The sequence below is a fragment of the Acinonyx jubatus genome, chromosome D1, assembly GCF_027475565.1.
Source record: "Acinonyx jubatus isolate Ajub_Pintada_27869175 chromosome D1, VMU_Ajub_asm_v1.0, whole genome shotgun sequence".
Taxonomy (NCBI): Eukaryota; Metazoa; Chordata; class Mammalia; order Carnivora; family Felidae; genus Acinonyx; species Acinonyx jubatus.
Genome location: NC_069390.1, coordinates 25,330,564 through 25,355,223, shown reverse-complemented (window position 1 = coordinate 25,355,223; position 24,660 = coordinate 25,330,564). Strand labels below are relative to the sequence as shown.

At 48.3% G+C, this 24,660-nt stretch overlaps 1 protein-coding gene and 1 non-coding gene across 3 annotated transcripts in view; both read left to right on the top strand.

The window, feature by feature from the left end:
- The window catches only part of LDLRAD3 (low density lipoprotein receptor class A domain containing 3), a 240,536-nt gene that overhangs the window by 18,713 nt on the left and 197,163 nt on the right, over positions 1-24,660 (top strand). The window lies entirely within an intron of this gene.
- Positions 16,218-16,303, top strand: TRNAR-CCG (transfer RNA arginine (anticodon CCG)). The gene has a single exon. It is a non-coding gene; the product is annotated as a tRNA-Arg (tRNA).

The following is a 24,660-nucleotide window of genomic DNA, read 5'->3' as shown; positions in this document are numbered from 1 at the left end:
TATAAACCATTGCTAGCTTTGGTCTTAGGAGAAATTTCACATGGGACATAGGAGGTCTTCATCCTGTATCTGCCTATCTGTTTTAAAATGATAGATTGGGGGGCGCGCCTGGGTGGCTCAGTCGGTTAAGCGTCCAACTTCGGCCCAGGTCTGATCTCGCGGTCCGTGAGTTCGAGCCCCGCGTCCGTCTCTGTGCTGACAGCTCGGAGCCTGGAGCCTGTTTCAGATTCTGTGTCTCCCTCTCTCTCTGACCCTCCCCCATTCATGCTCTGTCTCTCTCTGTCTCAAAAATAAATAAACATTTAAAAAAAAAAGATAAAATGATAGATTGGGGACTATGTCACAGGGGCTTCTTAGAACAATTATTTATCGTTCACTTACTTGTAGGACACTGTAGCAAGTCCTGCTGGACATCCAGAGTTTCCCCCTGACTTTGAGGAAAGAACGCAGGAACAGAGGGAGAATGTGCAGATTCTATCTAGGTCTGAGTAAGGCATCGGGTCTTAGTGTGAAGAGCTGTACGGTCACAAGAGTGGCATGGACCAGACGCGGTAGAATTCAGAGGATGTCCACACTTACTCCTCCTGCGATGGATAAGCAAGGATCGTGAAGGAGGTCCTGACACGGGCTTGGAGGAACGAGTGGAAGATAGGCTGGAGTGCCAGGCTGGCATGGGCAGAGTCCCAGAGGTGGGAAAGTATGAAGAATAATTGGGGAGCCCCAAAGACGACAGTTTTGCTGGAGTCTCCAGGAGTGGTGGGGGCAAAAGCTAGAAAGAGGGCATGCTGTACTATGAATACCCCTCCTTACCGTGTTCCCAGTTACTGGCACCTCCTGTGTCCTAGTTATTGGCACTTCCTGTGTCCCAGGCACTGTGGAAAGTGCCTTATTCTAACCCCCTATGAGATAGGTACCGTGGCCATCGCTTACTTGACCTGGTAGGAGACTGATGCTCAGAGAAGCAAGCAACTTGCTAGGATGTGGGCAAAGAATAGGCTGCGGGCCCTGGGCTTTCCCGGCTTCTGTGGGTGGGGTGGTGATGAGGGCCGCACAGGCCAGCGAGAGCTTGGGCTTGTGTGACGGAGGTTGGGAGGCCGTGGCCTAGATTGAGGCTGTGTAGCACACGGGAGTTGGCTACTATGCAGGCTCCACTATATCTGAGTGCAGCGAACACTGCCTCGCTCACACCGCCAGATGCAAGCTGCAGGGAAGGGGCCTGGATTTGGATATCTTCGATTGAGCCGTTTCCCTGCAATGGTGAGAGCAGACGCTGGCTTTGTAAGTGAGGGTCAAGCCATTGAGCTGGGGACGAAGTGTAGGCCACCAGGCATCAGGCGATTCCCAGACTTGGATTTCTGGATCAGTAAAATTATGAAAAATAAACCCAAAATGGGTGGGCTCCTGATGTTGGGTCACCTACTTGTATTTGATCGCGTGAGAACAACGTAAAAAAAAAAAACAAAACCCACCCTTTATTATATCGCTGTTTTATATAAGAAGTCACGTTTTACTGAAAAAAATGTAGGAGTTTCTCATCCTCAGAGTAAAGATGGTCCTTTACATGGAACAGATTACTTGTAAGGAGAGTTCATGGCCGTTGCTCCTAAAGTGCAGTGAACATCTTGCAGTGTCTGGGTGTTTTCACACACACATTTGGGACCCGCTGGGAGAGGCTGTTGCGTCTCCAGAGGTGATTTCCTTTGGGGAAGGGGAGGGAAGCTGCATGGCACGTCGTGGGGGGAGGGGGAGGATGCAGGTGCCTAGTGTTTAGGCCTGTGTGTATTAAGGATTTAGAGAAGAGTGTTCCAGGGCAGGGAGCCCTGACTGTGTCCACAGGAGCTGCGGAGGGATCTCGTGAACACAGGAGCAGGGAGGAAAGCCAGAGAGAGGAGGGAGGGAAGAAGGGCAGTGGAGGGGGCAGACTGACCACCATTTAGCACCTGGCAAGAATGCGTGCAGAGCGGCCCTTCACTTAATCCTTGTAAGAAGTCTTTGGGTCAGAGGCGCTACTGCTCCCATTTGCCAGATGGGGAAAGGGGAGCCACATGAGTGTTTGGTGTACCCGAGTCACCTCAGAGCTAGGTCGCAGAGTTGAGGTTCCCGTGGAGCCTGGCACCTCTTTTTATTTCTCTGCACGGGTCCCTCACTCTGGGATGACATCGGCATGCTGTCTGGGAGCCCTTTCAATGACTCCTGTAATTTATTCGGGGTAACCGTTGTGATGTGTCGAGGCACTTCTGATTCCCTTGGGGACTTGTGTGGTTGGCTGTCTTGTGACTTGGTGATCGTTTCAGCTGGTTATACCCCTTCAAGTGCAGCCTCATCATTTGGCACCTGGCAGACGGTATCTGCAGATCCACAGATTGCCGTTGTCATTACCAAGAATCCTTTCCTAAGTGTGTCCAGTGTGTGCACTGATCCGTGGCTAAGCTTTACCAGTTTGTGTGCGGATCTGGGTCCTAGAATCTGTGTGTCCTGCGTGGAGGTGGCAGCTGGGGTTCTGGGGCGCTTGTTTCTCCCTCTTACAAAACTGAAGCTCCCAGAGAGGAAGGGGGATCCCCAAGCGGGCAGGATTCGAACCCTGGCCCCCGCCCTCTCGGTCTGGGCTCTTCTCACCTCACTTCTGCGGAGGCCTCTCTCTCACACTGGTGTGAACTCTCATAGAGGGCTTCGCAGAAAGCTCATAATAGAATCTTTGAACAGCTGTCCAAGGATGGTTTCAAGGATGGTTTACCTAGAATTTCAGGTATTTTCCTCTTTTAATGGAAGCTCTGTCTGGCTAGTTGGTTCACGGGGGCCAGCTTCGCCCAGGCCACTTGCTTCCCAATTTGCAAGCATTCTCCGTGGACAAAATCCACCCTACGGGAGCTTACGCCTTAATGAGTCTAGTCAAAGTCAGTCTCATAGCGTGGGCAGTAGCTTTGATCGTCCCGATGGGTGTTTTGGTTTCTGCCGAGGAGGGAGTGGGGAAAGGGCTTTGCCCAGGATTGATGCGTCGCTTCGCTGGGCGCACCATCTGGCCTGGCTCTCCGGGGAAGGCCCCAGCGTGTGCTGCTCAGGATTCAGCCTCAGCCCGAGGCTTTATCTCCCCTACAGCCCGGGGGCTTCCAGGGCTTTGTTTCTGGAACGTGTTGCTCAGTTGGAAGGCAGCCAGATGTTAGGACCAGAAGTGCACACCTTTGGGAGAGCCCTTTCTGCTTTTAGAGCAGCCTGTGGGGCTCCTTCCTGGCAGACCAGCTCCTCTAGGAGGAGGCGCGTGGGGCCCACGTGTGGGTATGGGGTTTCCTCAGACAGACCCACTGATAAAACATCTACATCGGTGACTTGGTACCCAGCCCTGGTTTGTTTGCTTTAAAAGGCTCAACAACACATCAGCCGTAAGGATGCCGGCTTGTTAGCTTTTGGTTTCTTGCTTGCGGTTTTTGTTTTTATGAGGAGCGGGGAAGCCAGGCCTGATGTTCTGGGAAGGAGCCTGCTGTGTGGGAGAGAGCTCCTCCCTTGTATGTCTCACAGTGATGAGGCTCCCGCCCGTGGAGCGTTTTCTGTGTGCCCCGGCCGCGTTCTTGGTGCTTTGTGTCGCCGTCGTTTTCATCTTCTTACCATCTCCTGGGGGGTTGAATGGCATCCATGCACAAAAACATATGTTCCAGTCCAGTTGCGAGTGTGACCATATTTGGAAACGGGGTCCTTGCAAAATGCAGTTTGTTAAGATGAGGTCATACTGGATTAGGGTGGGTCCTGATTCCGGTGACTTTAAGAGGAGGGGACACACAGACACGCAGAGGAAGATGGCCCTGTGAAGACACAGCCGGGAATTGGAGTGATGTGGGTACAAAGCAAGGAATGCCAAGGGGGGCTGGCCACCACCAGGGCCTAGGGGAGAGATGAGGAAGCATTCTTCCCGAGAGCCTTCAGAGTGAGCCTAGCCTTGCCAACACCTTGACTTTGAACTTCCAGCCTCCAGAACTGTGAGACAGAATAGATTTCCGTTGTTTTTCACCACCCAGTTTGTGACAATCTGTGAAGCAGATCGTGAAGCGGTAGGAATTACCTAGGAGGGTAATAACCCCATTTTGCAGATGAACCAACCAAGGCTCCGAGGGGTTAAGTGTCCTGCATCAGGTCACTCAGCGTCTGTGTGGAGACAGACAGACGGGGGGATGGCATGACAGTGCTGCCAGTCTACACCTTCAAGGTGGTGACTTTGTGCTCTCAGCTCTTTAGGACATCTGTACTTCTTCAACTGGACAACAAAGACTGGGAGTCTGTAGCAGGGAGGTGTGGGGGGCACCATCAAAGTGTCTTAAAGGAGGAAAGACACAGGACCAGAGGAAGCACAGTGGCTTAAGCCTGTCTTTTAACGGTCTGTTTTAAATTGGTACAAAAATGGAAGAAAATACAGTGAAAAAGTAGTTCCCTCTCTTACCCCTGCTGCCTTGCTACCTGGGTTACTAGTTACAGTTATACTAGTTCCCAGCCCAGAGGAAACCGGTCCTCAGATGCTCGTGTGTTCTTCTGGACGAGCTGTTTAATACATACTACGAATGTATGCATACATCTGTGTATCTATAGTACATAGATATGACGTCTGTAGATATCTTTATATAATTGTGTATATGTATAGTATTCTGTATATATAACATAAATTTAGAATCTTTATTTTATTAAACAATTTTTTTTAATGTTTATTCTTGAGAGAGAGAGAGAGAGAGAGAGAGAGAGCGCGTGAGCAGGGGAGGGGCAGAGAGAGAGACACAGAATCTAAAGCAGGCTCTGAGCTGTCAGCATAGAGCCCGACGCGGGGCTTCAACTCACCAGCTGTGAGCTCATGACCTGAGCCAAAGTTGGACCTGAGCCAAAGTTTGATCGAGCCACCCAGGCGCCCCAATTTAAAATCTTTATATTGTTTATGCTTTCCAACAACTTTGCATGAATTTTTTGATTTGAGTTTTAATGTTCTGAAAAAGAAACACAACCGTATGGTATGATACTCATAAGGTACAAAAGAGCACACAGTGAAAAGGCGTCCTCTGATCTAGTCCCCAGCCACCCCTCATCTCTTCTCTGGAGGCACCTGTTTTTTGGTCATTGTTGTTTATTTACTAAATATATTTCAGAGCTCGCTCTCAGAACAGAAAGAGCCGCCTCATTTATTTTTATGGTTTATAGTATTCATGGCGTTCTGTTACCTGGATGGACCATAAATTATTTAGCCCATCTGCTATTGGTAGATAGGATGACTTCCATCTCTGCTGTGACGGTGTTATGTTAAATAGCCTTACACATAGGTTATTTTAAATATCTAGAGAAGTGAAATTGTTGAGTTGAAGAGTTAAGCGCATTTGATATTTTGATAGTTATGCTTAATTGTCCTCCAGAAAGTCTGTTCCAATCCCCCCTCCCCCCTCTGTAAACGAGGGTGCTGGTCTCCCCACTGCTTTCCCGCCCACTGTGTTACCAGCATTCTATCACAGTTAGTGCCTTATTTTATTTCTCTTACAATGAGTGAGCATCTTTTCAAAATGATCTTTTCTTGTTGATGTGGAGGAGCTACTTTGATTTCTTATTATTTGTAGGAGCCATTTTGAAGGAAAGCAGCCCTTTGTGATACAAGTGGCAGATAGATTTTCTCACTTTAGTTAGATTTATCGATCCTTTCTAGATGAAGAAATTCTTCTGGGTTTTCGTGTCACGTGTAGGCCCTCTGTGCTCCAGAATTATGTATTTAAAAGCTCCTGTTTTCTTCTTTTGTTTTCTTTTTTCATATTTAAATCCTTCACCCATCTGGAAGTTATTTTGGTGTTATGTGTGAGTCAGGGATTCAACTTTATTTTTTTTCCAGGTGGCTATCAATGCATTCCATTCATTTATTGAATAACCCCTTCTTGCCCCTGACTTGATTTGCATTAGTTTTTTTATTGCTGCATAACAGTGTCACTGCAAACTTAGTGTTTTAACATAGCACGTATTTATTGGTTCATCTGTGGTTCAGGAGACAGGGTGCAGCATAGCCAGGCTCTCTGCAAGGCTGCAGTCAAGGTGTCAGCTGGGGCTGCGGTCTCCTCTGAGGCTCGACTGGGGAAGGATCCATTTCCAAACTCACGTGGTCGTTAGCATTCATTTCCTTGAAGGTGGCGGGAGGAAGGCCTCATTTTCTTGCTGGCTGTCAGCTGGAGGTGAGTCTCAGTTACTTGTTCTGTCCCAACATAGCCTTTTGGTTCATCAAGTCAGCAAGAGAAAGAGGAGCCCTGTAGTCTTCTCTAACATAATCGCATACATCCTGTCACCTTTGCCTTCTTCCGTTGATTAGAAGCAAGTCACATTCAGGGGGAGGTGATCACACAAGGGCTTGACACCAGGGGGAGGGGGAGACTGTGTAGGCACCTTCTTGAGAGCGTGTCTGACCTCTTACCTTCGTTTTACTTTAAATTTCTATGCATATTTGAACCCATTTCTGAAACCCCACCAGCTTTCGAGGAGTGGTAGAGGAAGAGAAAGCTGCATAGAGATGGGGAGGAGGTGCCCATCTTTTCCGACTCCCTACCTGGAGCCTAAGTCACCCTGGCCAGTTGTGGACCGTGTCTCTCTGAGACGTTTGGTGGCTGGCTTCATTCCATGGCTGAACTTGATATGAAGGCTGCCTGCTGCCTTCACGTCCGCACTCTGTGTCTCCAGGCTGAGATAACCTATCGCCGGCCTGGGAGCACATTTACAGCTTCACTTCCATGCCCTTGAGCTGGAATTCTGTGTTTTATTAGAGATTATGTTCATATTGGTGAATACTGCCTTTTAGCCGCACCACTGCCTCTAGATGAAATCAAGTGTGTTGTTGCAACCCGAAAGTGTTATCCCAGTAGAATGCAGAAATACGATAAGTTGTGGGGGGATGAGAGATGTTGATGGATTGGTACCAGTCCTCTTCCCTGGGGAGCACGAGCATGCAGAACAGGCCTCTGGAAGAAGGATGGGAATCCTGGCAGCTGTGTTCTCTTCATACTTCCTTAAGCCTTCGGTCAATTTTATTACCTGTAGTTTCTGTCTCCACCCACCCCCCTCCCCCATCCCAGTATCCCATTTCCTTTCACAAAAGTTGTTATGGACCGATTGGTCTGCTGCGAGTAGAGGATTTAAATAGTCATTAAAAGACAATGGGGAGGGCACCCGGGTGGCTCAGTTGGTTGAGGATTCCACTCTTGATTTCAGCTCAGGTTGTAATCTCATGATCCTGAGACCAAGCCCAGCATCAGGCTCTGCGCTGACAGCACAAAGAGCCTGCTTGGGATTCTCTCTCTCTCTCTCTCTCTCTCTCTCTCTCTCTCTCTCTCTCTCTCTCTCTTTCTACCTCCCCCACTCAAAATACATAAATAAACATTTTTTTTAAGTGTAAAAAAAAAAGATGATGGGTATAGCCACAGCAAGCAATATATGCAGTGGTGTGCCAGTGTGGTGTAATCTTGGGCACTGAGCTGCGCAGGGTGGACAGGTATGAGGATGCGGTCATTCATGGTGGCGGGGGGGGGGGATTGGAACCTGGCCGTGGGCTGGGGCAGAGGGGGCTGGCCTGGAGGAAGAGGGGGTAATGAGGGATTTTTTTTTCTTTAAGTGGAAGGATGTGACACTAAAAAAGAATTTTAGTGTTGTTTGGGCATGCTGATGGGGTAAAAACTTCTTAGAACAAGTAAGGGATTGAGTGGCCAGGCTCAGGAGAATGGCTGTTTAGAATATGCCTTGGTAGGGCTGGAGAGTCCGGTGATGCAGAGTGGGGACCATTTTGCTATCGGGTAGGAGGAGTCAGAGGGCTTTCATTTCGCAGAGTATAGGGTGCTGGCGGGGGACCTGAGCCCAGGCCCTGAAGGAGAAATAGGCTGGTCCCAGAGTTGCGGGCCATGAGGGCTGACTGAAGTGATGTTGGCAATAAACCTGCCAGGTGGTTCTCTAACCTTGTTGCCAGTGAATTGTAATCATGGTAGAAGTTGAACTTGGAAGTGTATGCAGTTGGATCCTCTTGTCCCTTCACAATCGAGAAAAGGATTGTTATAGGGATTAATTCGGTGGATCCAACTCTTTCAGAAGTGTGGATGGTCAGTGTTCTAGTAGGAAAAGGAAGGTTGGTGGAGATGACCCAGGACTTCTAGGTGGTGGGGCTAGAAGATTTCTCCCTCACAGCAGGTGATGTGAGCTGGAGGGTGGGGTGGGGAACCTCTGTAGGGGGAGTGTCTACAATAGAGAGGGGTGGGGGCCTTCGGGGAATGGATGAGTATGTTTACAGGAAACAGACATAGATACCACCAAGAGGGAAGATGTTGATATGTCTGTGTACACTCTTTTCCCTTTTCCTGGGCCAGTGGGTGAATTTTATTTCATTCATTATCAAACTTACTATGTTCCAGGCATTGTGTTAGGCACTTGGGGCTACTGAGTTGAATAATGCCCAGTCTCTTCTCTCCAGGAGCTCAGTGTAGTGGGGGTGTGAAAGACTCTTTGAAGGATCTGAGACAATGTTGGAACAAATGGAACTTCTCCCGGAAGAGTCTGTGTGAGTTGAATTCTGTTGTGTGGCAGGGTGGACAGTGACTTCAGTGGTCTGTGTGTGTGTATGTGCATATGCATGCCTGTGTGTGTGTGTGTGTGTGTGTGTGTGTGTGTGTGTGTGTGTGCATGTTTAGTTGTATTGCTTTGGCTTTTTATTACTCTTGGAGTCTTGGAAATATGTGTGCTTAAATGTATTTATAAACGTGTTTTGTTTGGGTGCTCTCAGTCTACTGCAACTCAAGCCAAATTTAGTAACTTGATTTATAGCATGAAAATTCCATTACTCAGGCATGCGCTTAGCCCACTGAGTGGCTTGCAGAGCTTTCTGGAGGTAGGTGATTCAGAGGGGCTCGGTGGCTCCAAGTCCTCAGGGGCCCAGGCTCCCTTTCTTACACATTCCTCTGCTAGCTCCTCCATGGCCCAGAGCGACTGCTTGAGTACCAGCCACGTCATCTGAATTCCAGCCTGCAGGAAGGAGGAAGGCCCTAAGTGGAATGAGCTCCTTCTTTTTTTTTATTTATTTATTTATTTTTTTTTTTTAATTTTTTTTTTTCAACGTTTATTTATTTTTGGGACAGAGAGAGACAGAGCATGAATGGGGGAGGGGCAGAGAGAGAGGGAGACACAGAATCGGAAACAGGCTCCAGGCTCTGAGCCATCAGCCCAGAGCCCGACGCGGGGCTCGAACTCTCGGACCGCGAGATCGTGACCTGGCTGAAGTCGGACGCTTAACCGACTGCGCCACCCAGGCGCCCCGGAATGAGCTCCTTCTTGTAGCACCTGGGTGGCTCAGTTGGTTAAGTGTCCGGCTCTTGGTTTCAGCTCAGGTCATGATCTCACGGGTTTGTGAGTTCGAGCTCCATGTCGGGCTCTGTGCTGACAGGGTGGAGCCTGCTTGGGATTCTCTCTCCCTCCCTCTCTCCGTCCCTCCCCTGCTTGTGCGTGCTCCCTTAAAATGAATAAATAAACTTAAAAAAAAAAGAATGAGCTTCTTCTTCTCAAAGGCCCTTCCTGTAAGTCACATACAGGACTTCTGTCTATATCCCATGGGCCAGCGTGTAGTCACATAGCCACCTTCTGCTACAAACGAGAGTAAGCACTGTGCTGAGGTCACATTGGGAGCCCTCTTAGTGATTACGGGAGGAGAAAACACATCACAGGGGGTATATATGGGAGTTCATCACGAAGGGAAAAAGACCAAGGACTAGAATTTTACTTCTGAAAACTTGTTTTAGGGCAAGAAAGGGTACAGGGGTAGATGGCTTCACTGGGCTAGTACGTTACAGGAAACATGCCTCATCCTCCCAAGCAGCTCTGAAAGAAGAATCACAGGTATCCTGGAGAGGCCAGGTAGGGAGAGCTCCTACGTGACCCCTTAGGGTGCATGTTTCGGGAAAACCGGCAGCGGTATCGAGCCAGGAGCCCCGCCCGTCCCTCCGCGTCCACAGTGGCCACTCTGTGCTGTGGATGCCAGTTTGCAGGGCTGCAGCCTCTCATGTGGGCAGCTCCATGGAACGTGTTCCAGAGCGAGGTCTGTTTCTTGATTCGTGATGGCTGACTATCCCAGATGTGCCGGGGTGATGCAGGAGATGCTGGCCCCTTTAAAAAAGCTAGGCGCTCATTTACATTTTTGGGAGGAAGGGAAATGGCCGTGAGGCACGTCCCCCAGTCCATCAAAGGCAAAGATCCAAACTGTAGCCCTCTGTGTACTGGATCCTGCCTGTCCCCAGCCTCATCGTCCCTGGAGGTTTGCATACCTGCAGTGCAGAGCTCCTCCACCCAGCCCTTGTCCAGGGCCGGGGCGGTCCAAGGCAGAGCAGCCTCATCCTTTGTGTCTGTAACAGTCACGTGATGTGTGGCCCGGACTGATGCCCGTTGAACGTTTTCCTGCTTCCGTCGGCTCTTCTTGGCGAACTAAGCTCCTTGATTCAGTTGGGGCTGCTTCTCACACATCTTTGGGTCCCCAGCACTGCTGTGCTTGGCACCTGTGGCTGGACCCAGTGCCCTAGACTTGAGGGTCCCTCTGCGTGTCAGTCCTGGCAGGGTTTGCCATGTTTTCACAGCCTCATGGTCTTCACCTACGCGGAAGGTCCCTGGAGCGAATTACTAAGCGGGCAAAGACTGGTAAAGGGTAAATTGATCACTTGCTGAGCCCGCGAGAGTCAGCTCATCGAAACATTTAAATTTTAAACACCCACACTCAGAACTATTTCTCTAGCCGTCCAAGTGCCTCGGGTTAGGGAGAGAGAGGAGTTCTTTTAGTTTAGATGCTGCTTTTGCGTCAAGCGGTTTAGTATTGAAGCACTTTTTCTTCATCCATTCGTCCGTTGGTGGACACTGAGGTTGCCCCCGTGTCTCGGCCATTGTGAACAAAGCTGCAGTGAACACGGGGGTGCAGATATCTTTTTAAGTTACACGAGCGTTGGAATGGTGAGTCTCCAAGTTTCTGGTCCGTTTGTTTTAGGCAGTTGTTGTTCTTTTGCCTCTTCTGACGGCCCTGGGATAAGCAAAGTTATGTTGAGTCGGGTTAGCTCAGGTTTTTCCTAGGTGCCGTGCGTGAAAGAGAATTTATAAGCTATACTGGGCCTTGTAACTCTTGCAGAGAAATAGGGAGTTGATGTGATACCTGGGACGAGGTTCTTGAGTCAGCGGCTCTCCCCTGGGGAGGGATCTCCTGGTCTCTTGATTCCAGCCTGTCTTGCATCTGTTTTGCCGGGTCTGTCCTTGTCTTCTTCCTTCTTATTTTATTTTTTTAAATGTTTATTTATTTTCGAGAGAGAGAGGGAGCGAGCGTGAGTGAGGGGGGGGAGGGGTAGAGAGAGCGGGAGAGCATCCGAAGCAGGCTCTGAGCTGACAGCAGAGAGCTCCGCTGCAGGGCTCGAACTCACAAACCATGAGATCATGACTTGAGCTGAAGTCAGATGCTTAACAGACTGAGCCCTCCGGGCGCCCCTCTTGTCCCCTCTTGTTAGCTAGCTGTTTATTGATGTGGAGCTTTATCAAGACTGTTACGGAAAGGTCCTGTATCGTGGGGGACGACCCGATCAGGTGGAGGCCCGCGCTGGCTGTGAAAGAATTCACCCGAGGCAGAACAAAGGGGATAGAAGTTTATTGAATACACTCACTGCACAGGAACAGCAGGCAGGACAGCAAAGGAGAGACTGTCTGCCAGGAGACAGTGGTGGGGGGCTGTAGTTATGGGGGAAGGTGAGGAGGTATGGGAACATATGGAATTTTCCTTTTTTCCGTGCTGCATCTGGGTGTAAGTAGCCCATTGGTCAGCAAGGGCTTATGGATATTTTGAGGTGGGTCACCTGATGGGCCTGTTTGTATTCAGCCCAGGGGTGACTGGGGGCCCTTCTACCTTACCCTGGTTTCTACTGTTCAATTAGTTGAGCATATCCCTTCTCTAGGAGTGGCTATGCTGGCTTTAAATACTGTTGTCTTTAAAATAACAAGGTGATCGAGATTTTTTTTTTTTTTTTTAATACGGAGCCTCTTAATTGAGCCTTAATTTCCACGGAAGTATTTTTATAAGATTTATAACCGTGTTTAGTTGCTTTGTAATGGTTGCTATGTCAGTTTGCATAATGCTGATTATCTAGGCAGTCCAAAGTCATTTATGGCTATGTCTTCATTACCAGGTAGTAGATATTCTCCCCATTCCGTTGCTGGGGAAATTGAGGCTTCTTATAGAGAAATATTGGACCCATAGAAAGTCAAACCGCACAGGGAATTACCACCAGGGCTCCCTGGCATTTGTCTTACCTTTTCGCCATTGACTTTATCTGGATGGGCAAGGTCGTGCTGGGAACTAATCTACTGGTGATTAGTTGGTTTGAGTTACTCCTTTTAGAAATGGGATCACTGTTTCTCTTTACGTATATGACATGGAAATTCTCATTCACCTAGCTCCCCCGCCGTGAACGTTAATGAAAAAATGTGAGGTTTGTTAAGCAGTTTGGGAGAATGACAGCATGAGGAATGTTATGTTTTTAATGGTAAACTTGGGCCCTTCCACTGGGCCTCACGGAGGCGGTTTCCAGCTTCCCAAGTGTGGATGACACAGGGCTGATAAATCCCAGTCTACTTCCGTTCTGTCTAACCCAGCCAAAGACTTCTTGCCGAATATTCTCCCACAAACCAGATGTTTTGACATAGCTTGTTACCAAACTGCAATTATTAAATAATAATCTGTATTAAATCATTAATGAAAGACTTTATATCTGCGAGAGATTCCTTCGGAAGGATGTAGTTATTGTTACCACACTAATGTGTTTGAAGAGAGACATTTGATGTGCCGAGCGCTGGGCATTTAGGCAAGTGGACACGTTTGGTTGGCCCCTTTGAACTAGCCCTGGGAATCTTTGATGTTCCCAGCCACCGGGGACCTCAGTTTGGAAGCTGTTGATGGAGACCCTAAGGCTACTGCTGACCCCAGGGGAGTCCGTTATCATTCAGGTTCTGGTTTTCATATTGGTTGGGAAATTTCATACAAAAAAAAATCTAGAAAATCATTCTCTTGGGGTTCCCATGGTCTACTTAGAGCTATGACTGGTTCTTTCCCCCAAGGTCAGAGTCATGAGGTCACATGGTGGGGAAATACAGGCATCAACGGGAAGGTGGAGTCAGAGGGGGGGAGAGTGACAGCTCTGGAAGCAGAGTGACTTGGGACCAGACCCAGGCTGTTTCTCAGCAGTGTCACTTTAACCTCTCTGATCTCAAGTTTCTTCATCTGCAAAATGGAGGCGATAACCACCTCAGTGGATTATTGTGAGGACTAAATGTGGTAACATTTATAAAAAAGGGCTGTCCTGGGCTAGTACCCAGTAGGCTCTCAATATTAAGAACAGAAAGTTACTCATGAAGACCTAAGATTCTTTGGCTGGTGCACCTCCTGTTGAAAGATTGGGTTCTTATATCCTCATATTTTTCTAAGGTGCACCTTTCTCATGTTCTTTTAGATAGTCCTAATACTGTGACCTTCACCCCCCCCCCCCCCCGCCATCCCTTGGGGAGGGGAGTCTGTTCCTGCCCTTTCCTAGAAGCCTGCAGTTTGCTAAAACCACTGTTGTCACAGACAGCCCTCTGGCAAGATGGCCTTGGAAATCCCTGAGTGCGGGGCATCCCCCACCGAGTTGGCATTGCCCTAGCTTCACCCGTGAGCAGAACTCAGCAGTAGCCCTGCTACCCAGGCTGGGATCATGGTGTGTGTGGGGGGGTATTCAAGGCACGTGTTGGTTGCATGTCAGAAAATCTGCCTTTTCTACTCTTGGTTCTTCCATCGGAAGCTGAAGAAAGGTCCTTTTTTACTTGGCTTCATGGCTTGTGAGTTGGAGCTCTTTGGTCCTGCCTTTGTCGGTTTTATTTCCTCAGCTGTTCTGGGTTGCAGTAACTAGTCCCATGTTTGGGGCCTCTTTTGTAAACTCTTTTAAGACCAGGACCATAACTACCCTACGTTGGACATATTGGGTTAAATAAAATGTATTATACCTGTTCCTTTTTACTTTCTGGCTACTAGAAACATTTAAATTACATATGTGGTTTGTATTGTGTTTCTTTTTTTTTCAAGTTTATTTATTTATTTTGAGAGAGAGAGACAGAGTGAGCAAGCTAGCAGGGGAGGAGCAGAGAGAGAGAGAGAGAGAGAGAGAGAGAGAATCCCAAGCAGGCTCCGCACTGTCAGCACAGAGCCTGATGCAAGGCTCGAACTCACAAACCGTGAGATCATGACCTGAGCTGAGATCAAGAATTGCACACTTAACTGACTGAGCTCCCCAGGCGCCCCTGCATTGTGTTTCTATTAGTGCTGGTTACAGCCCTCTCTCTCTGTCCATTTAGTAAACTGCATGGACCCGCCTGGGTTACATGGCTGGGTTGAGGGTTTGGGGTAGAGGTGGGCGTGGGGTGCTCTGAGTGGCTAGCGTAGACCCCTGTAGTGAGGTGTAGTGAGTTAATGGTGGTCCCCCCAAAGATTCGTCTACCCCGAACCTGTGAATGTGACTTTATTTGGAGAAAGGGTCTTTGCAGTTGTAATGAATTTGAGGATCTTGAGAGGATACCATGCTAGATTATCTGGGTGGGCCCGAAGTCTAATGACATTGTCCTTATAAGAGGAGGAGACGTAGAGAAGGTCGTGTGAAGACAGGCGAGGTTGGAGGAACGCCAGGGATTGCCAGCAGCCCCCAGAAGCTAGGAAAGAGGCAGGGATGGAGTCTCCTGGAGAGTCTCCAGGAGAGGCTTCCAGAAGGAAGCACCCTATCAACACCTCGATTTTGCACTCCTGTCCTCCAGGATTGTGAGGGAATGACTTCTGTTGATGTGAGCCGCCCAGCTTGTGGTCATCTGTCTCAGAGACCCTGAGAAGCTCACCATGAGGAGGTGGCACCCCACTGTGTCTGATGGAGGCAGGGGAGGAGTTCCCTGAAGGGACCTGAAGAAACCAGCGCAAAAATGGGCTGGGCTGTTAAGCTGTCGCTGTCACAGACCCCTGCCCCAACCTATACAATTTATTCTGGATATTAAAAGTGATGGCATATACAAAGTGCCTGCCTTAGTTTCCACAGCGAAGGAAGTTTTCGTTATTACGGTGGAAGGTGCTACGCCACTCTCCTCAACCTTGACGGTGAGATGGTGGGTGATTGTACCAGTGATGCTAGTTAGTGGTCTGGAGACCCTTCACGTCTAGGCATTTTGTGTGTGCCTTGTGAGGCCATCTGCCAGGTTTTTGGGTTATTTCCCCTATTTATTTTGTTGCATGGGGAAGAAGAGGAGAAGTTTGCTGATTCTGAGGGGTTTTTCCTGCTTGGTGAGAAATCTGCTGTCTTTTTGGTGCTCGCTAAATACTTGAATTGGATCACTCCATTTTGGGGCAAATGGTGTTATTCTCTAGTTTACCTAGAGATTTTGGGCTCCCACCAAAAGGTTTTAGAAAAGGCACTCTCATATTACTAATTGCAGAATAAACATTTCCAGCCCCATGTGCAGCAGACTTATTTGGCCAGTATTTATGCTGGTGGGGAAGAGAAAGAGTATTTGTTGACTGTCTACAGTACCTCCGGCAGTTTTGTGCAATCATTTTAGTTAATTTCTCATGCTAGGCCTGCAAGGTAAGCGTTATTGCCCGATTGATAGATATACTCTCCGGGGGGAAGAAGTGACCTGTCCAGGGACACGTGGTAAGTGGGAAAACTGAGAGTCCCAATCGAGCCAGTCTTGCCTTTTCTCTGAGAAAATGGTGACATGGTAGCGAAATGCGTAGAACAGGTCATCTCGGCTGGTTCGGTTAGGTGGGCTTTGTTGGGGTGGGTTGTGGGTGGCGAGAAAGTCTGTGCCCTCCCTTGGAATCCTCACACTCTGGGAGACTCGGAGGCACCTCTGCATAGCTCATTTTGAAAATCATTATTCCTTACTTGATGACTCCCTCATTCACCCTGTGTCTCTGATTCTGCGGGTCGTCCATTGTGTTTGTCCCTTCAGTTATTAACCTTTAGCATTTTGAGGTTTTCATTTTAGATGAGTCAGGCCATGTAGCGGGCCCCATGGGAGAGCATGTTTCTGCAGATTCTGTAAGTTGGCCTGCTGAGGTGGTGGAACTTTCTGGAGAATGGGGTGGTAATTCTAAAAGTCACTGGGGCCTTTTAGGGGCACCTGGGTGGCTCACTTGCTTAAGAGTCTCTTGGGGCGCCTGGGTGGCTCAGTCGGTTGGAGCATCTGACTCCGGCTCGGGTCGTGATCTCACGGTTCGTGGGTTCGAGCCCCGCGTCGGGCTCTGTGCTGACAGCTCAGAGCCTGGAGCCTGCTTCGGATTCTGTGTCTCCCTCTCTCTCTGCTCCTCCCCCACTCATGCTCTGTCTCTCTCTCAAAAAATAAACATTTAAGAAGAAAAAAAAGAGTCTCTTTTGGCTCAGGTCATGATTTCACAGTTGGTGAGATCAAGCCCCGAGTCAGGCTCTGTGCTGAAAGCTGTGGTGCCTGCTTGGGATTCTCTCTCTGCCCCTCCCCTGCTTGTGCGTGCACTCTCTCTCTCTCTCTCTCTCTCTCAAAGTAAATAAATTTTAAAAAAAGTCAGTGGGGCCTTTTAGCGCTTGGGCCCCAGTCAGGCTCTGGGTCTTGGAATTTAACCAGCTACTTTATAGTGGTATATGCTCACGCAGAGATGTATGTTAGAGAATGTGTTAGTCACGGTAGGACAGCTCTTTGCTGCAGTACGGTTTCCCCAGTAGTCCAATTGGTTTAACACATAAAAGCCTGTGCTTCACTTACACAAAGACTCTGGCAGGAATCTACTCCTCATGGTGACTTTGTCCCGGGGTTTGCAGGACTTGTCAGGTGCTGGTTCTTCTGTTCTTTACCCTGAAAGTGATAGGAGTCAGTTTTGTCCACATCCCGTTGTCCCACACCAGTCATGTGGGCTGCCCGGCCTGGAAAGTGGGGGCAGTGGGGTGGTACAGACGGGCCTGGTGGTATAGACGATATAGACGGGGGTGAGTACCACTCTGTGCCACAGAGCGCACAGAGCATGCCTGTTGGTGATGGGTTCACTAACTCTGAGTAAGTGCTCAGGCCCATTTGCTTGAGAAAAAAATGAAGAGTCGGGGCTGTATTTCTGTGACTCTTTTACTGGCTCTCTTCCTCACACCTTCTCAGCACTCAGCAAACGTTGGCTGAGTTGAATGAATGAGACATTTAAAATCTGGGTCCGATGGGCAGTGCTTCTTCCCTTAGACGGAGGTTCAGGGTCCACGCTGATCCAGGATGGCCTCTTCTTCACCTGGTTACATCTGCAAAAGAACCTCTTTACAAATAGGTCCCATTCATAGTTACTGGAGGTCAGAACTTGAACATAGCTTTGTGGGGCAGGGACACACGATTCTACCCTTTACAGTAGTGTAGGTAAAGGATTAACACAATATGCACACATAGTAGGCCCTCATTAAATAATAGTTTCCATTACTCTTCTCAAGACAGTGCTTGGGAAAACCCATATAGACCTTTGAGGTTTATAGTATCAATAAAACGAGAGCATTTTCTGTTGTTTTTGATAACACATAGCTCTTATTTGCAATATGATGTTCTTCTAGGGCATGTATACGAGATGCCGTGCATCTCAATTACAGAATAGGTTTGGCATTTGGATTTTGAGTGACTTTAGCCCAGTGCTGTCGGTTTCCTTCGGGCACTTTTGTCTTGCTTAACGATGCAAAACAGAAAATGCACACCAATGGTTCCCCAAAATGAGGACTCTCGTTATTGCTTCTTTTTTTTTTACCTCTGGGGCCCCAAACTGCAGAAGCTTATTTACTGCAAGGCAATGAGGGCTCTAAATCTCCCGCCTCCATATATTACATTCTGTATTACACTCACACTTGGTGAAATTAATTGTGGCCAAGGCAGGGGAGACAGGAAAAACCTATAATGGTTTATCATATTTTGCAGGCTTTGTGAGGGCCATAAATTTAAGGCATATAGGAATTGTATTTATTCTTTAGATTTCACAAATTTGTCATGTTCCCTTTCTCTGAGGATGACAAGTTCTTTAAGACAATGGAGTCTCTGGTTTTGAAATAGAAAGAGGGGAACGATGGAGATGTTCTCGGTGTCCCAGATGACCACAGAGTCCTTGTTCTCAAGCTTCTTGAGTTTCATGCCTGTTAATAGTTAAATTATTAATGCAGGTTTGCTAGCGGAGGGAGTTGCTTTTGACCATCGCCTCTCCTCTAGTATCAGCTCTTTTATAGCTGCAGTTGTAGGAGTCAGATTTCATATGGAGCAGTTTATAAATTGAATAGCGCGTGTGTGTGTGCGTGTGCGTGTGTGTGTGTGTGTGTGTGTGTGTGTGTATTGGAAAGAGCCTGTAGTGGCCTCTCACTGTGTCTTGTGAGTGCCCTTGTGTCTGAAACCTTGCGATGTAGAAATTTACATCTTGGAATTCGATCCAACTTGGAGCTGGCTCAAACAAGGAAATTGACCTAATACTGAATTCTGCTGATAGTTCAGCAGCTTCTGTCAGCAAGGAAATGGCCCCTCTCCCAATCTGTTTGGACAGTGAAGTTGCATATTCCTAGGGTTGAAATTCTCTGAAATGATAGGTTCTTGAAGATTTGCCCCCAGAATCTCTGGTGGCCGCATCAATAAGAATGCAGCTTTGATTTGATGATCTTTATTTTCTTTCCTGAAGCAAAAGTCCATAGAATTGATTTAAAAAAAAATCTTAGAATGAGGTAGTTATCCCTCAGTAACTCTCTAGGCCCCTGGCATCAAACTTTTTTGATAGTAACCCAAAGAAACACATTTATGTGTGTACACAGACATTTGGACACAGATGGTTCATTGCTGTGTTATTCATGACAGCCCCAAAGTGGTAATTACACTGCTGTCATCCGTGGATGGATGGGTAAATAAATGTATTATACTCATGCCATGGAATATTATACAGCCATAAAAAGGAATGAAGTAATGATACATGTTGTATCATGACTGGATCTTGAGATCATTATACTAAGCGAAAGAAGCGAGACACAAAACACCACATGGCGTATGATTCTGCTTATATGAAGTGTCCAGAATAGGTAAATCCTTGGAGACAGAAAGTAGTTTGGTGGTAGCCCAGGCTTGAGAAGAAATGGAGAGTGAATGCTAATGGGCATGTGGTTTCCTTTTGGGGTGATGAAATGTCCCAAAACCAATGTGGTTATGGTTGTGTAACTCTGAATTTACTAAAAGCCATTAAGTTGCATACTTTTAAGGTAAAAGTATGGGTAAATTGTATGGTATGTGAATTATATGTCAGTCATGCTGTTAAAAATCACATATATAGGGGCGCCTGGGTGGCTCAGTCAGTTAAGTGTCTGACTTCAGCTCAGGTCATGATCTTGTGCTTTGCAGGTTCAAGTCGCATGTCAGACTTTCTGTTGTCAGCACAGAGCCAGCATCAGATCCTCTCCCCCACCCTTCCCCTCCCCTGCTGCACCTCTCTCTCTCTCTCTCTCTCTCTCTCAAAAATAAACATTTTTTAAAAAAGTCACATTTACATTGCAATCTAGATCATCTATATGAAGCTCAATCAAAACCTACTCTTCTGTGTCTATTACACTCTGATCGACTCTAATCTCTTCCATTCAATTTCTTTAAAAAGTTGCTGGCTGTTTCCCACCAAATTAATTTTCCATAACCTGTACATTGATAGATTCCTCTCCATTTTACAGATGAAAAAACCGAGTCCCAGGGCTTAAGACGTGGGTGCAGCGGTACCCAGTGTATTAATGACCAAGCTGAGACTATAAGCTGAGCCTTCTGACACCCGGGCCCTCTGTGCCAGCCCAGAGGTTGGGTGTTCTTTTTTCAAAGATTAAGCAGAATTTGGGGTTAAAAAAAGGTACTGGCAATGAATAGCCTCGTTGTAAACACTTTCACGTGGAGTCTGGAGTGGTTAGGAAAGCTCAGGATGCGGAGAGGACTGATTGCATGGTTTTGCCTTGGGCACAGTATTCAGTGCGCCTACACCCCATGGCCACAGCTTATGCGGGGGGTGGGGTGGGGTGGGGGCATCTGTTTAGGTTTCAAGCGAAGATTCTATTTTCTGAGCGTTGTAGGGTAAACACTTGAGAAGTTTCTGGCTGTTATTTAGACTCCCTGGCTTCTAGCCCTTCCGCTGCAAGTAAAATTCGAGGTAGGGATTGATAGAAAGTTGAGAAAGTACACACAAGGAATTAGGAGAGAAGGGGAGCTGGTGTGTCCCTACAGCTCTTGAATCAGCTGTTTGGTGCCAGTGAATGGTCAGTGAACACAGCACAGCCTTGGCCAGAGATGCAAAGACGAGAGAATTTTCTCCGGGGAAAGGATGGGGAGGGAGGGGGAGGGCAGAGGTACCGAGAAGGGCCCGGTCACTGTAGGCGCGAACTTCATTCTCTACAGGGTTCATTTCTGAGTCTCTAGGAGCTGATTCAGACCTGCTGTCCCCTCCTGTGGCCCTTGAGAGGCCATTTCGTGGCCAGGGCTATTTTTTTTTTTTTTTTTTTTTAGTAAGTTTTGCTCAACATTTGGACAGAACACCGTACCTCCTTGGTTAATTATTTGCGTAAATACTTGCTCCTTCGTCACGGGACCGTCTCCTGGGTTAAAAAGACTCACGTGGAAATAAAGTTTTTCTTTAAATTTTTTTTAAAGTGTATTCATTTCTCACAGAGTGCGAGCGGGGGAGGGGCAGAGAGCGAGGGAGACACAGAATCCGAAGCAGGTTCCAGGCTCTGAGCTGTCAGCACAGAGCCTGACCCAGGGCTTGAACTCGCGAACCGTGAGACCATGACCTGAACTGAGGTTGGATTCTTAACCGACTGAGCTACCCAGGCACCCCAAACATCTTATTTTCTTCCTCCCCTTATGAATGACATGCTGGTCAAAGGGTCCACCTCAAGAATAGAAAATCCTGTCTGCGGTGAGGGGTCCGAGCTGGAGGTGGGAGGTGGGTGGAGGGGTGGCCCGTCCTTCCACAGGGTTGGCCTCCAGCAGGGCTGTGGTTACCCCCCTTGGTGCCTAGAAGGGAAATTCCGCCATTGGCTGGGTTTCCTGACTGCAGCCAGAGCCCCCTGTGCGTGTGGCAGTGTGGGTGGAGCTCTGGTTGACCAAGAACCTATGTCCGTCCTTGCCCGATTGAGAAAGCCAGGGGCCAGGAGCGTGACAAAGAGAATCAGAGCAGCAGATGTAAATAATACATAACAAAATAGTAATGATTAACCTTTTTTGGTGTAAAGCCTCTTTCAAACCGTGCCACCTACTCAGCGGGAGAGGCTAAGATGCTCCCAGCTCTGGCTGGCCCGCCTCCAGGCCCGGCCCCTCCACGTGCTCCTGTGTAGCCTTGGGAATGTGGTGTCACCTCTTTCAAACCTCAGTTTCCTCATCTAGCACGCTGGGACAGTCATATGCTTGCCTGGAGGGATGACAGCCGACTGGCATAAGGTGAAACATGACAGCGCATAGCCTACAGAATGGCCCCTATTCCGTGCTCCAAAATGATGGCTATTTTAATGAGTAGGCAGCACCTTTCCTTATTCCCATTCAACAGATTGGGATGCTGAGGCACAAGTAGGTTGTACGGCTGGCTCGAGGTAGTTGGGGCCTGTCCGACCTTAGACCTCTTTTTTTTTTTTTACCCATGTTGTCCTTGTGAGTCATCTGATGAATGGCTGTAGGTGTTGAGCTTAGGGAAGACACCAGGGCGGTGGGCGGGGGTCTGTGCTGCTTATTCAGATTTCTGGTCTGCCCAGAGGGAGTTGACTCTCCCAGGTGACCTCAAGGATGTGCACTGCAGTAGGGCCATCACACAGCCCATAGGAGTGGACCTGTGTCCCTCCCTTCCCTCTTCCTCTGTTCCGGGCATTGCTGAGGCTGAGGTGTTTTCCACTGCCCTTTTGAACTGAAGGACTCAGCTGACTTCTGGTTGTGCAAATTCCTTTGTCTTCCAGTTTCAGTATGCGTGTGCCTTCTGTTCGTTTTGTCTGTCGGAGATTGTAATCTGTCGTGGCAGATAAAGGCCCTTTCCTTCCCTCCCTCCCTCTTCTTTGATGCTGGCACATTCCTCGCGGCTAATAAGTATTGGATGCTCCCAAGAAACAGAATAAACACATTTAATACTGGATTGATTCTCTGAGGCCTTCCCGCCCCGTCTCCTCTGGGCCGGAGCATACTCACTCTTTGTCAGGCTTGCGCGCTCAACTGTGCGAGGCTTAGAGCCTGTTGGGCAAGATGATTAAAAACAAAACAAAACAAAAAAACCCATCCTGGAATGAACCTCTGGAGACGATTATCCTGGGTTCCCTTGGAAGATATCCTGTGTGGTTCCAGGGTGGTGGAAGACGGGAGTCTCGGGTGCGTGGTTTGTTTGCAAAGGCTGCCGCGCTCTGAGTGGGGCCTCGGTCTCGTGGCTCGAGGAATCCCGCGGCCTCTGGGTGGTAGTAGTAAAAGCAGTTTAAAGCAGGCTCATTACTGGACCAGTTATTGCTTTTGTTCAGAATGGCCCATCTAAGTCAGGCCCTATTAAATACAGCAATTTAACTGACACTTAGCGTCTTTAAGGAGATAAATTATCCTTTGGCCTGGTCACCTCCACTTTGAAATCTGATCATTGGTACGGGCCCTGGGAGAGTAGTTCAGGCGGATGCTTTTGCTCACAGAAGCCACATTTCAGTCATTTGTTCAGGACACATTTACTGAGGACCTACTCTGTACCTGATACCCCTGTAAAGCCTGGCTATGTGACGTGGGCCCTGCTTTTAAGGTGCTCACGGCTTTTGTTCGGGCATGAAACATGGAGTGAGCACCTACTGTGTGCAGAGCCCCATGCCTGGCGTTGTGCAGGAGACTGAATAACGGCGGCAGGTGCGTACCGGTGGGGCCCTTACCTTTTGTGCTGAGGGCTGCCGTGGAGTCAGTTAACTGGGCACAGCCTGGAACCAAGTGTGCGTTGTGAGAGAGGTGCAGCAAGTGCCGTGAGGGTGGAGGAAGGAGCCGGTCGTTCTGTGGGCTGGAGAGAGGAAAGCTTTATGGCAGAGGTGACATCTGTTGATCTTTGAAAGAGGGCCTCTCTGATGAGAGGAGCTTAAAGCAGGGCTCCTTCTCTAGGTCGTAGACTGGAGCCAGCAGCCTCCCCAGACAGGCTGCGCCTTTGCCCATCTCTCTTGACAACTGCATGGACGCTTCTGGGTGTTCTCGTTTGCGTGCCTCTTTGCATGCCTGCCGTGTTCTCACCCTCCCCACCCCTGCCTCCAGGCTTCAGTGCACACCATCCTAGCCCCGTCTCCCTCAGTCTCTTCCCGCTCAGCTCCCGTGTCTCGCTGACCCACTTGTGCCCTAATCCCAAAAACCCTAAGGGAGGAATTTGGGCCGCCTGTCCATGTTTTCTGGCCACGCCCTGCATGCCGCTGGCGCCTGGCAATCCCATCTTGGATTCAGGCTTGCCTGGCTCAGGCAGCAGTAGTCAGGGTCAGGCACAAATGACTATGGTGACCGGCTCATCATGCGCCCTGGGCACGGCAACATCCAAGAAAGGTGGGTTATGTGTCCTTTGGGTCCAGCATTGTCGCCCGAGAGAAGATCTCTGCAAGTGCCTGTGGAGATGTGTGTGAGATTGTTCACTGCAGCTCTGTTGGCAGTAGTGAAACATTGGAGAAAGTCTTGTTGACCATTTAAGGAGACTGAGTAAATAAATGGCGGTGCCATCACAAACTGGAGTGCTATCCAGCGACTACAATGAATAGACCAGATCTTCACATGCTGATACGGATAAATCTCTAAAGAAATTTCGAGTGGAAAAGAGGAAAGATCTATATGGTATGTGCCACTTGAGTTTATTTTACAACTAGAAAAACTGTATGTCTGTCTACCCAAGTAGTATCTATGTATCTGTATATAGTGAGTGTATGTACGTGCAAAATTATATATGCACATGCATCTATAAGTTATATATGGGTGTATATATACATATATAACATACATATGAAACGTGCACATACAATTGAGTTATGCATGTGTTGTAAAAGTAGTAAACAGAAGATACACCCCGGGATTGTAGTTACCTCTGGGATGACGGGGTGGGAGGGCCTCTCAGCCATCCATGTCACTAGTGTTTTATTCCTTAAGAAAGATGAAATACGGCAGAGTATTAGCATTTGTGAATTTGGTGCTCTGGGTACATGAGTCTACTATGTTAAAATCCCTATTCATATGTTTGAAATATTTCATATCATTAAACAGTTATGTTTACAGAACAGGCGATTGATTATGTGGGATGTCTGGGATGTAGCTTGTGAGGAGGAATGTTCTGGATGAAACACGTAGAAAGGTAGGTGGAACCTCGGTCATGCAGGCTCCGAGGCTTGCAGCCAGTGAGGTTCTGGATGTAGGAGTTGGGGAGACTTGACGTGCAGACAGTGACGTGATCGGTCTTCAGTGTGAAGAGTCGCCTTGGGGGAAAGAGCCCGGGGGCCCAGAGTTCGGGTATGAAGTGGTCCAGGCAGAGTGGGTCAAGGCCAGACACAGGAAGGAAGGGGAGGATGAATCTGAGAGTCCTGAGGTGAAGCAGTAGGACCTGGTGAAGTCAGGATGTGATGACCACATTCTAGTGGAGCCCTG